Source organism: Vanacampus margaritifer, chromosome 6, assembly GCF_051991255.1.
Source record: "Vanacampus margaritifer isolate UIUO_Vmar chromosome 6, RoL_Vmar_1.0, whole genome shotgun sequence".
Classification (NCBI taxonomy): domain Eukaryota; kingdom Metazoa; phylum Chordata; class Actinopteri; order Syngnathiformes; family Syngnathidae; genus Vanacampus; species Vanacampus margaritifer.
This window is the reverse complement of record NC_135437.1, coordinates 28328620-28347146: the sequence shown is the minus strand read 5'-3', so window position 1 is coordinate 28347146 and position 18527 is coordinate 28328620. Positions and strand designations below refer to the sequence as shown.

Genomic DNA, 18527 nt, shown 5'->3' with positions numbered 1-18527 from the left:
ATTAAAAATACAGTACACATTTTTACAGAGGCTGGAACGAATTGATAGCTATCTATTCAATTAATTGGGAAAAGATGATTTGAGTTACGAGCATAGTCATGGAATGAATTAAACATGTATCTCAAGGCACCATTTATTAAGTTGTTGTCAGTACTGGAAAAAAACAAACCCAGCAGGTTAGAAAGAAGACAAATTCAGCATAATGAGAATTTAAGGGAGGTAAGCACATAGCAGCAGGGTGAGAGGGGTTAGAGTGGGGAGGGCCGCATAAAGGCTGCACCTGTGTTTTGGGATCAGGCTGCATGCAGGAAAATACCACTGCTAGCCACCCTCCCCCGTTTCCTACTCTCCAGCCTGAACTCCTGCCCACACGGGTGGCTCTCCCGGCTCCGGTTTCTCCTCCTCTGATCAAAAAAATTCATTACGCCAGAGTGTGTGGAGATTTCCCAGCCAACTCGCTCTGCCAAGATAAAAATCAAGATGGAGGACCGAAAAGGTTTCGTATTGGGCCTTTGTTGCTTTCTGCCAAATACGATGCAGGAGATGCCCCATTAGTATGCAGCCACCGGACAGCGCTTTCACATGACATCACCCTTTTGTGTATCTGGCAAGAAAGAGACCTCTGTAATTCGTTGATGTTAGCCGCGGACCTGCATGGCCTCTCCAGATGGCCGTTGAGAGGGAGCATATTTTACGTTGATGTAAGGGAGCAACATGAAAGGCTGACAGACACCCTAGTGTGAAACGGACGCTTTTAGAGGTGCCGGATGCTAGCCGTCTTCTCAAACACAGCTGCTGTACATGCCGCCTTGCCGGAGTTTTGCTATTGGGCAACACAACTCATGTGCTTTGCATGGAACTCGCTCATCCTGGGCATACATGTGCGAATAAAGCCTATTTCAAGGGCATTTCAGAGCCCATTTCAATATTTGTTGCCCCTTCGTTTATCTTCCTTGCCGATAACAGGTGGGAACAAAGAGCCAGTAGCTGGTGCTGCCGTCAGATAAGTTTCTGAAATGTCTGAAATTCAGTTTATCTTAACTTTCGCAAAAGCCCAAGCAATGTTATGACTGGATTTTTCAGCCATGAGAAATGCGTACTACCAACATCTACATTTCTAAAGTGGATCAGGAACCGCCCGAATAGACCGTTTGAGTGGCATGTTAGCATTTATTTGTTAGTTTTGATATGTTTGGATTTTATGTTCTCTGTTTGGAATTTAAAAGAAATGCTTCCAAATGTCTTCATAAAATAGCCCGCGATGAAGATTCTGACTTGGTAACTGCCAACCTGCTTTCCTTCGGTGACCTGAGATAGATGTGACGTGCTGTTTTTCAAAAAAAATTAATCGGCCACCCGATGATTGTGATTGTCCAACTTTGAGGCGACCTACAGGCCTTGTGCTTCATGGACACGGCCATATAAAGACATCCCTGACAGCTGGACATGAAACTAGAAACCGACTGTTCCGAGCAGTTATGAAGCTTCAGCTCCTTCTGTCAACATTACATGTATACATATTGACCTCATTATTATGTAGGGCGGTTGTGCTTTCATTACAGGTTGCTTTGACTTATTTGTGTAAAGGCAAAAACGCATCCATTTGTTATGATGGTATTTTGTGAGGGAGTTGGGTGTTGGCCAAGGAAAGGAGGAACCTGATACATCATGACTCAGATCTGAAAAAGCAGATTCCAGAAATGATGACTACATTTTTTAAACCCATGATAATACAAAATTACTCAACCTTACAGTTTACGTATGACCCTAATTCTGTCAACTCATCTTATTTCTTAATGATACCTTGAAGCCATTTTGCATTAATAGCAATATTATCAAACACTAACTAGGTAAGAAGCCTGACCGACTTACACTCAACAATAAAAAGCTACTCCTAGTCAAAGATGGGCATGACGTACTTTATATTGCCATTACATGTTAATCAGCAGGGAGCCATGCATCCAGCAGTATTCTTTTTGATAATGAGGTGTGAGGATGAATCCAAAAACTCCATTAAGAGGCGATACGTGGAGCTCTGCAGAGACGCTGTGTGGAATTATTGCCACGCTCAATAACGACATGAATGCAGGATGCTTGCAAATTGGCCTGTTCGTGCCCACAGAGGAGTGAGCTTGAATACGTAAACCCTCATTACGCAATCTCCTTTCTCCTTCTGCGGCAGAAAGGTGAGTCTTTTGAAAAGCCAGACCGCAAGCCACTGAGAAAAAAAAAACTGTCTGTTTAATTCTGGATGTGGACTGCACTAGGCGGCGTGTGTAAAGATGTCAAGACAAATAATTAGCTTTGCTGCAAAGCGGCGCTGACCTCAATGAAAGGCAGCACCGTTGTCAGACAAAATTCAGAAACATTCATGAGCGGATAATAGTTTTTGGACAATGAACAATCCTCACAATGCCACACCTGGCAGAAGGTTATTTTATGTTGGTAAGTAGCCAACATTGCATAAGAATGCAAGATGCCTTAAATGAAAGCTTATCACCATATGACAGCTGTCTTTTTTTAATTTACTGCTTCTCAAATTCCTACACAAAAGGTAAAAGTATATACTGTACATTTTCAGTTGATTGTGTGGATTTCCATTTGTCAATGTGCTCTAAACCAGTTCGTTATACGTGTTGGCATGAGGCCTCTAGTTTCTGCTCATTAACAATCCCGTTTATATTATATTATATTCGAGAGAGACTTTAATTAGTTGTTGAGGTACCAAGTATACAATGCCGATATTCGGCTGAGAAAATGTGGACTGCAAAAAAACACCATGATATGCGAGGTGTTGAATCAATTAGTCAGCTACTCTTCATACATTTGCGCAGGGGGGGATTGGGGGACCCCTGTACTCTGCTGACATCTAAAAATCAATGTATCGACTTTGACTCAACTTTCATCACATTATAGTCAACCACAATAAATCTTTAGTCGTTCAATCCTTCTAATATGCCTACTAAAGTAAATGCTACCTGTTTGTGGGTCGTTCAAATAATCAGCCCAAATTCTTGTGAACTCCTTTTAAGTCCCGGGCTTCTATGTGTGGTTGTTGAACTTTACTGTGTCCCGTCGAGTTGTCCTGTATGCACAGCTGCAGCGGCTACATCCTGCCCTTCCTTTTGTCCCATCTTGTCACAATAGATGCAGTGAAAAGCTCAAGTTTTTGCAGGTGCGAGCAAATTATTGGCCACCCAAAGTCACTTGCTCTGGACATAGTGAGAAAACTTTTTCCGAGTGTAATACCAGCGTGTTTGCTGTTGTTTCCTCCGCGCCGTCATTGGGGAAGTTATAGAAAGAAACATTCTAAATTTAGTCCATTCCGCAGGCGAGTAAATCTGCTGCATTGTAGGGCTCATAAGTTATTCATAGATCACCTTTAACTGACCACCCACATTGAACTTTTGAAGTTTCCCAGCCAAGCGTGCTGCAAGCGGCTCCTTTCCACTCCATTTTATTCCTATCACACTATTAGCAAATGTAGCAAAGAAGTGCATTGAAAGGTCGGACCCAATCCTGGCATTGTCTGTGCAAAGTGGCTCTCATTTGCAATTGAAATTGGCAATCTTTTCTTCATTTATTAGCACGGGTCAGTTGCTCGATAAGATTGTAGCACAGTTCGTCTGAGAGCATAATTTTACCCTCTGCCAGCGAAGGGAAATGAATTTGCAATTCTAGCTCTTTATCGAGGATCATTTCCATGCTGAAATATTTATGGTCCCCTCAAAAGTGTAGAAGAGTGGAATTCAGTGGTGGCTGAAGAAGGGATTCATTCCAAAGTCATCCTCACGTATGGCATCTTGACTTCCCGTTAGATGCTCCCCAACATTTGAAAATAATGATATCGTCAATATTGTCTCAAAACTAAATCATAACACATTTGCAATGCTCATTTTCATCTTTGTTTCTAGTTCATTAGAAAGTTGTAGAAATTCCAGGACCTTGGATCAGGATTATTGAAGTCCAAGGATGTCTAATTACAGGAAAAGACCAAACGCTATTCCTGTGAAGATGGTAGACGTCTCCCTCGGGCTAAGTAAGGCTTTTAAGTGATACTGTAACTTGGACCATTGAAATAGAAACAGGTTAATTTAAATCACACCCTAAATAGGGAGAATACTCCTGAATCGATTGTGGAATGTTTTGCGCTCAAATATGAACAGTGGATCTATACAAGTAGACCCTGCCCTCATAGCTGAAGTCCTACGACAAAGACGAGATGTCACCCGGTGTTTAGTCAGGTGTTTGTCAAGGAGAGGAATGATGATGGAGCCTGTTGACTTAAACTGACGACTCTTCGTATCAACACCTCACACAGTGTCAGTCTTGAAAAGTTGTGAAACAGGAAGAGACTTGACCCCCCCCCCCCCCTCAAAAAAAAAATCCCATTGCTAGAGACGAAATAACATAAGTGAGTCATAGTTGCCTTCAGGCCAAGTTGATCTTTTCTGTCTCAACTTGCAGGCTGGTCCGCTCACCAGTGAGTTTAATTAAAGCAAAGGATAGGATTTGACAATTATTTAATCTTATTGCCAAGATGATTTATAACTGTACAGTTTAGACATCTTAAATAATATTTTCAGGGCAGTATAAGTCTTTTTTTTTGTCTTCAATTATGCGGAATCGTATCATTTTTTGCCATTTACTAGTGACTGCTAACATTCCAAATGAGATGCTGCCAACATTTTATACAAGCGAAAATATTGATGGTTTAGGACCTCCCTTTCAAGTGGAAGTGTTTCAACTTGCCGCTCTACGACCCAACTTAACATATAAGCACGACTGATAGATGGAAATCCACACATGACAATTGGGCACAGCAAGCGTTGCAGTTTTTTACAAGCCATTTGCATCTTTTTTTTTCTGTTAATAAATGCAAATCACAAATGAGGCTAATCTATGATGCAAATTGCATTCGTGTCAGGCTATTGTCATTTGTCAGCCAAATTAAAACGGTTTTATTGTTTTCTGTCTTGATATTAACCGCAACAATATTCTACATCAACAATGTCACGTTTCCTATGATCATCAAACGACACCTGGTTGAGTTTCAGTCCAAGAATAACTGGTTTCCACAACCTTGGAGCTCCTTTTGCTCTGACTGTAAGCTGTGGCTAAAAAATGCTAGCTTCCTCATTCATTTTAATGAGACTACTGCCCTGGAAGAAAGCGGCAGAGTCAGAGAAATCGCCGCTGGCAACAAACGCTTAACAGCTCCATTTGAAAGTTGGTTCGGGCTCAGCATTTTTGCCATTCTGGGAAACGTTGCACTGGCACGGCAGAATGCAAATACCAGGTTAGATATTACATTTAAATAGCGATTCTGCTTCTGCCTCTGTTTTGTTCTGGCTCACCTATTTGAGTATGAAAATGATTCGTTTTTAATTTCAGCTCCTCTTTGAATCCTGGAGCCACACCAAAGTTTGATAACAACCGTCATTATCATCAAGAAATAACATTCAAGATTTGTCAAATCAAAACTGCAGTTCTCATTGGCATCTGAAAACAGGCCACAAATCTTTGATCAAATAAAATGGCGCCTTTGTGTCAGCACTCAGGGTAGAGAATGCATACAGTTTTGGGTGATATTTCCAGATGGCTGACACATGTTGGTTGGCTTTCCAGCTGCGATGGAGGTTTTTTTTTTTTTCTTCCACAGTAAGGTGAGCTTCACTTGTGATCCCTGCTGTATCATTGCAGCAAATTCCAAGGTAACATTGACGGCCAACATTCACAAGCCTAATTAGATCATATGTTCAAATGTGGACAACGCTAATAGAAAATACCAAACTAGACTTCATTTTATGTGTCTTAAAATATGGCCACTTAGGATGGTACAGTTTCATACACAATCGGCAAATGGATGCTGGTTGACCTCCAAGTTGTATACATTTTGAAGAGTTCAGCGGTTACTGGGATTTTTATATACAGTATCTGAAACGGTTTCTGTTACAATACGGGAGATCTCGGAGCCAAAAATTCTGCCTCACTGTTCTTTGCTCCACTCGCTTGCATTTTTAAAATATTATAACAGTAAAAAGCGAGGAAGTGAGCAATCAAGCATCCCTTTTTACAATCTCCCTTTATACACTGGCCTAATATAGCTCTCACAAGTCTTCAGCTGTGACCAACACCAAGCCAATAATGTGATGTTAACCTTTCCCAGGAGCTTTATTGATCTGTCTCTTGCAGTCTTTATAATCGATGTGCCCCTGCGTGTATAAATTTCCTGCAGTATTCATACTACTATTACTATACTACAAAAGGCCTCCTCTTTTGTGCCTGCAGACACCCCTTTACTCCCTAGAAGCAACTGTCAACTGCCTGTAAGGTTTTAGCGCAATGGAGTCTGCGACCATCCTTTAAGGCATCCATTTGGGATCTGCACCGTGAGACAGCTGAACTAAGCCATGACAGATGCAGAAAGCATGAGGACCGGTTCAAAAGAGAACTGGAAGCTCCTGAGATGAGCACAAACAGACCTCAGACTGATCTACTGCGCCACTGATGTCCATGCGGCTCGGTTCTTTGCCCAAGTAAATAGGCTGGAGCGAAAGGTGCATTTTTGACATTACAATTGTTCCTATTGACAGCCAATGTTGCCGAAAGTCAAAGATAATATTCTTGCTAGCATGCACTAATTCATAATATCAGTTGTGTGTTTTTCTTTAATTCTTTAACAATTATTAGTATACGACTCCCTTGGCAGTGGTAATTAAAAGGACTAAAACCTGGCTAAAGATTTCTGCTGTGTCTATCTCTACTTGTACAAGACCTTTAATCCGTTCCTGCTGCTTGAAGTTTTCTCAATCAGAGCCTTCGCATTGGGAGGCGTACAAGTGACCAAAATGCTGATTGGACTTGATGGCTCTTGCTTTTCTTTGGTTGGGAAACAGTTAGAGACGACTGGTCATGCTTTGTGATGTGCTGTGAGCTCAGCAATAAAAACCTTAACTTGTCTGGCTATTTAAATGAAAGACGGCCTACTTGTTTGCCCATAAGACTCTGGATTATCGGCTTAACCCTTTCCCTCCTGGCGACTGGCTAATTCCACGTAAGATTTCACTTTCCAGATGCTGACAGATCGAGCGCTCTCAATGCTGCTTGTTTGACAATCTTGTGCAGCACTGGCATGAATTTTTAGGTGAGATAATGGACGCAGCGTTTTTGAAAGTCTCTCCGCGGTTGCGATATTTCTGCCTCTTCTAATCTTTGACACAAAGCCTAGATGAGCATCATTATCGTGTGTCAAAATGGCAGGCTTAAGAAGCAGGCCCTGGCTTGCGCATTGCCTTTTGCCACAGTGATGGAAACTTGGCAGACTATTACAGTTTACTTGGTTACAGTAACGTGGAGGAGTAGAGCCGGTAGATTCTGTGGGAGCTTGTCTAAAACAAACGATTCATTCTTGGGTGCTTTCGCTTTCAAATTCTGTATATATAAAAAAAATTCCTTGCTCACTTTATCTTCTCTTATTATTTTTGACTAACTCGTGTTGTACTGAGAAGACTGCACAAAGTTGCATGTACTGCTTTTATTTTTGTCAGATTACCGGCTCTGTAGTCATTATCACATTTTCACTGTTCACCATCATTGCTACCCTACTTGTGGTAGAATTGAGGGGGGGGGGGGCAAAAATGGGTACTAAGAGGCTAATAAAAGTGCTGGTATGTATGGGGCATGCTGGTGGTGGTATGCATGATGAGCAGAGAGCGATGAAAGGGTGGAGTCTTGCCAATGGTTGTTTAATAGATGTTAGAGTGTTTTTGACTGCCTGGGCTTACGTCTTAAATAATTCTTTGTATATTTCTAAACATGACAGACAATTACCATTGCATTGCAAACTGGTTTTCATAATGCTTTAGTACTTCATTACAAAATGTTGCATTCACATAGGGACTTTAGAACAATTACTAACACATACCATACACTGTCAGCAGAAACACATGCTCGTCCACTGCAGATATGAAATATTTGGTGATAAAATATCTCAAAAATAGATTGCCATTGGTCAGGTTTCCATCCAATTGTTTCAAATTTTTTAAAGCAAATTTACGAAAATGCGAAAAAACGGTCATGCGACTTATGCCCGTTTCCATCTGTTCTTCTTTTGCGCATATTGAGAGGGTAATCTGCCGCTGTAGGTGGTGGTATACACCATAGAGATGGGATCCACCAGTCATTTAAAAGAATAAGAAAAACAGGACGCAACTGCTCCGTGCGACGACGTCGTCTGAGTTTGAGTTTGTACTTCTTGATAAACCATAGCATTTCTTTGCTGTTTTCCATCTAACATCGCATTAATATTCGTTTCTTTCTCTAATTCCAAAAAGATTTATGCTTCGTCGTCCCCCCAAACATACCTTACTCTATCGTCCGCCATTGCTTTTTGACCACAAACGTTTGTGTGGCGCAATATCCGGTCAAAACGTGCGACGTAATATCCGGTCAAAACGTGCGATGTGTAGCCGGTCTTGTCAGCCTTTATTCGCAAAACCTGTTTCCATAGCCAAAATTCACGTTTTCCTTTTTTCGATACGCCTTTAAAATCCACACCCTACAAGTGTAAAAACATATTTGAAAAATTTTGGGCCTTTTTCCCCCAATTTCTAGCGTTTCCATTCATTTTTATTTCGCATTTCTTGAAAATTCAAATAAAAATGGGTGGATGGAAACCCCACTAGTGAGACCTTATTAAGAGATGAAGATTTTGCCTGTGAATGTTGTGGGGGGAAAAAACTCATAACATTTCCAATCCGGTCAGCTGAAAATGAAAAACCCATCCATAAACTCCAGTGGCACCTTCTTTATTTTACCTGACGTAGGCTATAATACGATGTGTAACACATTTCGATGCTGCCATTTTCATTAACTCAGCCGCGCTTCTACTGTAGCCCCCAAAGGCGAACTAATTCTGGCAGCATGGTGCTGGATCAGTCCAACCACCTGTCATCTTACTTCTGCACATGGCCTCTTCTGTCAAACACTTGCTCAAATTCCTGCCCGTACCCCACACAGCACCTGTGATTGGCTCCCTTGCTGCCATCACAGCTGTCAAGCTCAGCCTCAGTGTTAATTAAAGCGATAGACCTCCCAAAAAGCTGTTTATTTCAACAGCTCAGTGTTTTAGTTAAACACACTGTGGCCAAAAATGACATGAGCGCGTGTGCAACACATTGAGACGTATTCGCGGCTTCAGAAAATAACTTGACGTCACGCGGTGTGTCCATAATGGACTCTTTGAAGTGTTCAACCTTTATTTGTAGCTTGTTAAAAGGTCTCTTGTTACTTGACACCCCTTGCCTTTAGATCTTACGTGACATTCCACCAACGTGCCAAAACGCCACTTGTACAGGCACAGATCAGCCACAGCAGACAGCGTGAAACACAAGTGTGCCGTGTTTGTGCCCAAATGGATTCTTGTCAACTTTGCCCCCAGGGACTTTTGTTCCCTGAAAGCTGGGATGCATCTGCTGCAACACATTGATCCAATCCATCCAGGCACTAGAAGCTTGTTGGGACAAAAAAGCAGGCATGCCTTTTTGTACAGATCAATTTCTAAAGCATGATTTTGACTTTGTGTCCCAGCCATCACCAAATAATCCAAATGCTGTTATCGGACCTCAGCCTCGGGTACAAAAACATCAGGCAATGACTTACCAAGTTAAAGCTGCTATCCAGACCTCGTCTGTATTGCACATTATGGTTCTGGATTTTCATCATTATGTTACAATTGAATTATTGCTATTCTTTGATCAATTTCATTGTGACGAACCTTTAAAAACATTTGTATGTAAATGTACAAAAATCTGAAACATACCAAAGTACTGATTTGTTGGGTTTGTAAAACAAATGTTCCTATTGATCAACCAATAATATAATGCAGAATGTTTGAGAGCATTGACAACTATGAAGAACCTTATGAAAACTAATCTTGATTATTAAGAGACTTCAATGTCTTTTCTATTCTCTAGAATATCTTCCCAAGTTTCAACTGTGTCAGACTGATATTTGATGCTGGTGGAATGTCTCTGGCTGCTTATCATCGTGGCGCTGACTTTTCTTTTCATGTTCAAACACCCACCAGGAGCTTAGCAGAGCCTTGACTTTGGATCAAACATCTGATACGAAGTCAGGACTTCACCATATTTACCAACAGGGTTCTGACACTCTTTGAAATTAGCCAGCAACGAAGCGCTGTTTTCTTTGAATAGCCTTTGTCCCTCTGACTGAAGGAGTTCCTGGAAAAAAAAACAAAAAAAAAAACGTCCGGTTCTTCAAATGCCCCCCATTCAGGCCCAACGAAAAGATTTTTCCCATGCCCAGTGTTCTCACACTGGTGCTCGCATCTCAAATAAACCTCCTATGGATTCCAAACTTTAGAGAATGGGCTCTGGGGGAGGAGAGCAGCAGGTTGAAGGAGCAAAGAGAGGGGAAGTGGGGGGATGTGTGCCAAATAGAGCGTTTTATAGAGATGCTGATTTCTCATTCACTGGCTCTCTGTAAGGACAGAAACCCAGTGGAATGCACATTGAGTGCTACGATTCTCATTCAGGGGCCATAATGCTTGAGTGTATGAATTGAAAGAGAGTCCCCCCGGTGGGAACGTTGTGACCCTAAGAACTTGGTGAAAAAAATAGATGCGGTTCCGTGATTGGGTTGTATGGGAGAGGGAAGTCCGCTTCTCACCTGCACGGAAAAACTGAAAAAGCCCTCTTGAGATGTTTACACTAAACCCTCTTCTGCCTTTCCAGCGAAGCAAAGAAATAACATGACTGGTGCCCGAAAGTGCGGAAATGCACCGTACAATCTCGATCTTAATCAGGCCATTCACTAGAACGATGGCTGTCCTATCGCATATGTTTTCCCTTTCAGTCATTTAAAAAAAAAAAAATCTGCAGTAGATCGCAATGAACACATTGTTAGTTTGCCGATTGTCACAATAGGAAAACATCACACCACACCTGATTAAGATGATAAAACCACCAACTACTTGGTATAAAGTGCGTATTGAGCCAATAGTTGAGTATTCAAATGTCACTCGAGAGACTTTCTTTGACATGTGAAAAATGTGTCGGATCCAAAATGTACTGGCTTATCAATTAATTATTAAATAAACAATTTAGATTTTGATGAAATATGTTTTTTTTTAGTACTGTTGGATTCGTCTAGAATATTTTTGACTAAATAGCCCTGATCAACTGCTTATCACCCCCCCAAAAAATCATAAATTGGGGCACTTTGGGTACTAAAAGTACCTCATTTTTTCCTCTTGACTGACTTGTGCAGGTTTTGGAAGAACTGGAAGACCATGCAATGTTCCAGCTGACCAGGCTGTTGAACACATGTCGAATTGAAGACAGATATCCATGGAGAAGGAAAGCCAAAAATAACAACTGGGTTTAAAGAGAAAAAAAATGGCCTAATGGGTGCATGACATTAGCGTTTAGTCGATGTGAGCTGCTTTAGGAAAATGCAACGTGCGTGTTTTACGTATGAACAAAGTAACGCAAAGCCTGGGAGTTCAGCGAACGCATCATTTAGACGAGCTGGACAGCGCAGCCTGTGACAGCTCATTGGCTAATGCTCGGTGAACGGGGTTTCCTGGGTGATCTTTCCATTTGTGCCGGTTTGCATGGGGCGTTCGCATTAGCGATGCTCTTTATATAAAGTTCAATGAGTATGCAGACTGAAGAGTGCTTTGTAGGCAGACAAAGGTTCGGGGGTTTTCTTCTGCCCCGCAGTCATCCTGCTGTCTTGCTGAGTCCTTGTGGTCCACTTGATGAAAAGTCTCAATGGTTTTGATCAATATGCGGTTTTATTATGTTTGTTGATTGTCCATTAAATTGTATAGCAAGAACCAGATGCATATTCGGGGAGTGAATCCTAGAGTGACTCACGATTATGTTATATTTTGCAAACAATGGTAATATCACATTACACAAAATTTGTAGTAGTATATATGCATATATACGTAAAGCTTTAAAATTCTCCTCCCACATGCTTTGGACGCATTTAGATTATAATTATCTCATGAACATAATTGAACACAATCCCCAAATAAACCGGATAGAAATGACGTTAATAATAATGGGATCAAAAATATAAATATTCCAATCAAGTATAAATCACATAGAAATTATGTTAATGATAATGGGATAAGAAATATAAATATTCCCCTTCAGCTGCATGTTACATTGAAACAGAACTTTTTTAAACACATTGTATTTAAACACACGGGAAAAAAAATTGCAAGCATAATAATGTATAGAAAAATTTGCTACGTTTAACAGAAAAGTCTGCAAAATAACGGGGCTGCGATAGGTGAAATGCAATATAGTGAGGGATTACTGCATTTAGAATCGGAAATGAAAATCTTTATTTACTTGGACATCAAACAGAAATAGTATATATGTTATGTTGTATTAATATTGTATTGTGACTAACCAACAATGATACAGTTTACTACAACATCTTTGTCCCACTTTGAGAGCATACCTTTAGCCCAATAAAATGCTGTAGTTGCCTAAGCTATATTCAAATGTCTTTGGAAAACAAAGTGTCCTGATTCAACCCTTGTGAATTACCATGACCTGGATGACTTTGAATCACAACAGACATAAGACATTTCCTTTTTTTAAATTAATCACACTGTTGTTGTTGTTGTTTTTTTAATTGATATTGTGATATTAAGTTAAAAATTAGCCCAATTATGCTATTACAATAACCGTAGGCGTCAATTTCATTTCACATTAGCGTAGATCAGCCTGTTGATATAACAATTAAGCGTAACCAGTTTAAAAGTCCAAAATAAACATTCCTCGTGCCCTTTTTTTTTTTTTTTTTTTTGGTGTGTGTAGTATATATAAGGTGTGGTCAAATTGTTATTAAAGCGTCACCACCAACAGGTTAGGAAACCGCACTGGGTGTAATTTTTGAGCTGTTTATCTTAGTGTTGTTCGCAGCCGGTTGCTGTGTTGGCAACACAAATAACTATCATTTCCATTTAATACCATGATAAGTATTATATATCATCATAGATGAAGAGTAGCTGATGGAATCAAAGAAAATTAGTAGTGTTAAGTGTCTCGGGGTGATGCGCCAAAGCACCGCTAATGATTTTAACGCACATGGCTGCGCCTGGCAACTGGCGCCCCAAAACACCGAGCAGAAAATTAGCCCCCACGGCGGTCTCAGCTCTCTAATTGGGCCCTCACCAGGGCTCAGCCTTGGCTAATACGGCACACTGGTCACACACACACATAAAGGGAGGAGTGGGAAAGTTTATTATTGTTGGAGAATGGGATGAATAACGGTGGCCTCTGCTTGGCGGTAACACTAAAGTGTTTGCGGAAAACTCCGAAAATATATCCGTTCCCTGGTCAATGACAACAGTTTATTTGTTGAGACACTTTTAATACGGTAGTGTGAAAACAGAATGCCCTGTCTCTCCATGTACGCATCATTGGTATATATGCACAGGCATGTCCAACCTAGAAAATGAATATTGAGACGCCAATCCAATTTGTGAAACCTTGTTTTTAGTTAATGTTAAAAGTCTTTAGCTAGTTTTTTCTTTTTTTAAATTATTATTAAATTGTAATTTAGTATTTTATTAAATTTAAGAATTTTCGTTTTTATTTAATTTAGTTAACAAAATAGTTTTTAAAATTTTTGTTTTCTTTTTTTCGTTAACTGAAATAACCATGGTTGTTAGCCAGCAGGCTTTGAGCCCTGCCGCACTGGGCTTCAACCTCCCAGATTAAACTCTTGTGGTCATTAATCAACATGTTTGTGTTATTTTTGAAAAGTGACACAGCTGAACACACAGGAGGAGGCTGACACGCAATCTAAAGAATTTCCAAACAAAAGCAGCTAAATCTGCGCTAGCACCAACAGAAGCGAACAAATGTCATACTGAAAATCACACGCTGTGTACCACAAATATTTATTCTTCATCTGAAATCCACATTAGATGGAACCTTCCCTCCACATCATACTTAACTAAATTGTTATCTGCCATATTATAGCATGCACTGGTGTGAGTCTTACGCCCAATTCACACTAACTGCGGAACGGCGATGGTGCGTTTTCCGTACGGCCGCCGCATGTACTGCAATTCACACGGCGTGCGTTGCGTGAGCTGTCCGTTTCCGGAAATCTGCACCCGCCAGACCACAAGATCACGGGGGGTTGAGTTCACGCGATAACAATCGTGTATATAGAGGCCCATTACAATAGCCACACTTGCCTGTTGTCACATCGATATGCTTTTGGACATTATTTCTGGGACTTCTACCATGGGTAAGTACGTTTTGTGTTTAAATAGTGTTTTAAATTTTGTCATTTAATTAAATTTAATCTGAGCTCGTTTTTTGTCTTAAATGTCCAACTCTATACTATACACTAATACACCATACTATGTAGTTCGCTAGCTTCCCTCCCCCAAAAAAATACGTTCGCAAATGGTTTTATTTTGAAATATACCGGATCCACCTTGCCGACGCTCGACTTCCTGTCCGGCTCGTGTAATTTCTTCAGCTTCATGAAAATCCGCAAGCGTGCCGCATGCGGCATCCGGAAAAAAATGCAACACTTTTGCGGAAACGTTCCACAGCGCCGCATCCCTTCCGCACCGCATACGAACCGCACTGCAGCTGGTGTGAATTGACACGCAGACTCGAATGCTTTCTATTCCTTGCGGCAGCTGTACGGAAAACGCACCGCGTCCGTTCCGCAGTCAGTGTGAATTGGCCGTTACTGCTTTCACTTTGAAAACGATCGACAACATGAATTTCTATATGTCTCTTACCGTTTAAGAAATAATGTGTTTATCGAGCAAAAATGTGCGAGCTGCTGGTTTAACTGGCCTAGTAAGAATAGACAATCATCTTGACTATTTCAAGACAGACAATTGCGTTGCTCTAGATCAGCACGATGAAACATGGACTGTCCTGACAGCAGCTCACTTAGTCTGAGGTTCAGTCAGTCGACTTGACGAAGCCAAAGGCACATGAGGCCGGGCGGGTGGGCCAGAGGCGCTGGCCTCAGGTGTGAACAGGTGTTTGGGTTCACTGCCATGTTGGAATGGGAGCCGTTCCAGGTGCACAGCTGCAGGGTGTGGCTCTCACATATAAGCACCGAGCCCTACCAGCCTGTGTTGAAATACTGTAACTGAGACGGCGGGAGAATCAGTCTGGCTGAAATATGTACGTGAGTATAATCATGCATTGTCGCTGATTTAAAACATGGATGACGTGGGCTTGCAGTAATTACTAGACTGGGAATAAACTAAGTCGATTTCCTTAAAACAAACGAAGACTTGAAGAGGTTTTTGATGTCATTTCATCACAAAACCAGAAAACTCCAATGAGTCCAATGTTTCACATAAATATAAAATTACACGGCTAAGAATTAGGGATAGACTGATTATCGTCCGAGCCGATTATCTGTGCCAAATATTTGGCATTTTGACAATATCGGCAATCTGTAGGCCGATAAAGCTGGTATCTCGCTGAGCGGTGATTGCTTGCGAACGTAGCAAATTTAGGATTTTCATCAGGATTTGTAAAATGTTCACAAACTGTTTTTACTTGTCGCAATGACATTTTGAACAGACAATTTTTTACTGTCTGCAAAGATCTTTTGAAACCTTTTACAAACCCTGACAAAAAAAACAAATTAGCTACCGGTACATTCACAATTTCGCGTGCATTTCTCACTCTACTTTATTAATATTATTTATAAAATACTATATATATTTTTTAAAACTATTTGTCATTTTATTTATTGAAAAATAAATGTTATGTAGGGCAATTTTTTAGATTTTATTATTCAAATGAACATTTATAACCACAAAAACACCAGAACTAAAATTTCAGAGCTCTATGAATCGGTACTGTACCGGTTCAAATGCGAAAGGTACCCATCCCTGTAACCGCTCTTGTTGAAAGATCTCATTGAACTTCTTTCAAACAAGGTCTCAGTTGTGAGTGACTCTGGTTGAAAGCTTTTTTGAAAGTTTTTATCAGTGGTCCGAAAATTTGATTGCAGAATTGTATTGGATCTGTTTTAACTTAGAAAAATAGATCAGTGTCACTGGCACTAGGAAGACCACGTTTGCCATCGGGGGACATTGATGCAAGGACGCCATTAGAAATTGGTGGAATGGATTTCGCATTCTGTTGTAGTCATTCACAGTTTGTATACACTGCGGTCCCCCCGGTCCAGTTGACTGCTCGACAGTATGCCTGATGAGCAATCTGACCTTTCATGTCCTTGCGAGAGTTGATGCTGTGTAATGTATTCTGCAGTTGATTCCAATGAATTTTAACAAGTTCTTTCTATGCAATAGTCGTGCTTCAACGTGTGTTCTTTCTCTGTTGGATTTTCTTCCCCCTATTACCTTTCGGTGCTACTACTTCTAATGTGCTGACGACAAACTATGCTGAATGAGAATGGAATGTTTAGTGGATTGTAGTCATTGATATCACAAATGCCAATTCACAGTCGTTACTATGTCTGTACTGCGAGGTCTATTCCTCTCCAGACCAAATCAGCTAAAAATAAGCCAGAAGATAGCAGCCCTGTGCATCAGAATACATTACTTGCCTGCTACCAAGTGACTCCAGGGTTGATTAAAAGACATCACCAAGCGGCAGCACATATCATTATGCTAATAACAACTCATTTGGAGAGGCAGGGCCAGGGCATCGGCAAGTATTTGGAGGACATTGCAGAGCAGTCTGGCAGGCTTAAGAAAATGGCTTCTTGGACAGCATTTCATTACGCGACTGGAGGAGAAGGAAGATTTGCGCTGATGGTGGCATCGTTTTAATCATGTTTATCTTGTTCACACACCGATGGGTTTCTTCCTTTACTTTATTGCCCCTTGCTCATTAGCATTTTTTTTGTCCGCCTTTCCCCATGGCACATCACATAACTCTCTGCTTAGGCACGATAAGACATGTTCATGTTGAAGAAAACTGATATTCTGCACTGTATCGACTCACAAGAGCAAAATTGTGTTTGCATCAAAATACTTGGTACTTCATTTATATAGCGCTTTTGCACCTTGCAAGTCCCTCAAAGCGCTTTACATTCGACTGCTCATTCACCGACTGATGATGCAGCATCCAGAGCAACGAGGGGTTTAGTCTCTTGCTCAAAGATATTTTGACGTGGGCACAATGGCATGGGATCCAACCCACAACCTCTGGGTTGGTCAGACAGCCACTTTACCACTGAGCCACGCCAGGTCAGTATCCTTTTATCCATCCATTTTCTAGCGCTTATCTGGTTCAGGGTCATAAATATTTGTAAGTGAAGAGCGGACCACCCTCGATTGGTCGTCAGATGATGATTTGCAACAACAGACAATCACTGAGTGGGAATCAATGCCAGGTTGGCTGTATGGAAGTCAGCCATGTTTCCTTTGATATGACCAGTGTTATCCCAGCAAACTATTGATGCTAATGGTTTGCATCAACTTTGAGTTTTCTTTGTTTTTTGAAGCAATATTATCTTAAATGCCCAAAACCTTCTTAGTTCAGTTCTTGTGGAATCAGGTAAAACAACAGCAGCAAAGAAGTCCAGTTACCGAGGATTTGTGAATTCTCATGATCTGCAAGACGGAGATTTTAGTATCAGCAGTAGTATCCTATTTGTCTCCGGGTTTTATATGAACTATTCCAATCTGTCTCCTTTGTTTGAAACCCAGCTGGAGGGGCTTTCCAGGGGTTCAGCCGCCAGATACCCCATTAAGGCCTCGAACACCTGTTAAAGGCCACGCCACCTCTGCATCTAATAAACAGCCCAAACTTTTGATCCTCTTGCATGGCGTTGAGGTCACTTTTTATCCTGCACAACTGTGCTTGCCTGAACATTTCCCAAAAGTCCCCTTGGCAGTTCAGTGATCTTCCTCAGCTGTCAGCGTGCCCTCGGGCCAGGGCAGCCTGGCTATGTGCTCCAGCTGCAGGCTTTGCTATGGGCCTGGGGCCCACTGAGGGGGCACTATTGTCCATTCATGGGGTTCACTGTGTGAGAGGTCAAATTTGGGGAGAGTATGCACTGGGGGCTGACAGGAAATGAAGGTTCAGTTGCAGCGCGGGCAACCGTGTGTGAGATTTAAGCTCAGACAATTAAGATAGCCCATGAAGATCTACAGTCAGTTGGATGTGTGTGTGTGTGTGTTTTTAAAATTATACTGAAACTGGATGCAGCAATTGCACCATCCTTGTAACATTTGAAAATCCACTTTAGTTAGCACATGCTGATCTATTCTCCGCGAGAACTTAAGACACAGTGTGACTGTGAACGCTGAACGTCTCACAGATGTGAAGATAAATCTTCATTTCTCAACCGGTTTAACAATTGACTCGGCTTAAGAGGCAACATTTCAGACAAAGGCATCTTCCAGTATCCTGTGAAGCTGCAGAACAAATTGGAGAACAAACATTCTCCCTGGGTCATTCCCTTTATCCTTCAGCAGAACTCGAGGACCTTGAGGTCGGCTGCTTGAACCC

The 18527-nt window shown here is 41.2% G+C and overlaps 1 long non-coding RNA gene across 3 annotated transcripts in view; it reads left to right on the top strand.

Moving 5' to 3' along the window:
* The window catches only part of LOC144053913 (uncharacterized), a 29844-nt gene extending 18065 nt beyond the window's left edge, over positions 1-11779 (top strand). For all 3 annotated transcript variants that reach the window (XR_013294550.1, XR_013294549.1, XR_013294551.1), the window contains one exon: positions 11293-11779. This is a non-coding gene — a long non-coding RNA (uncharacterized LOC144053913). The remainder of the gene's footprint in view (positions 1-11292) is intronic.
* The last annotated feature ends 6748 nt before the right edge of the window (positions 11780-18527 follow it).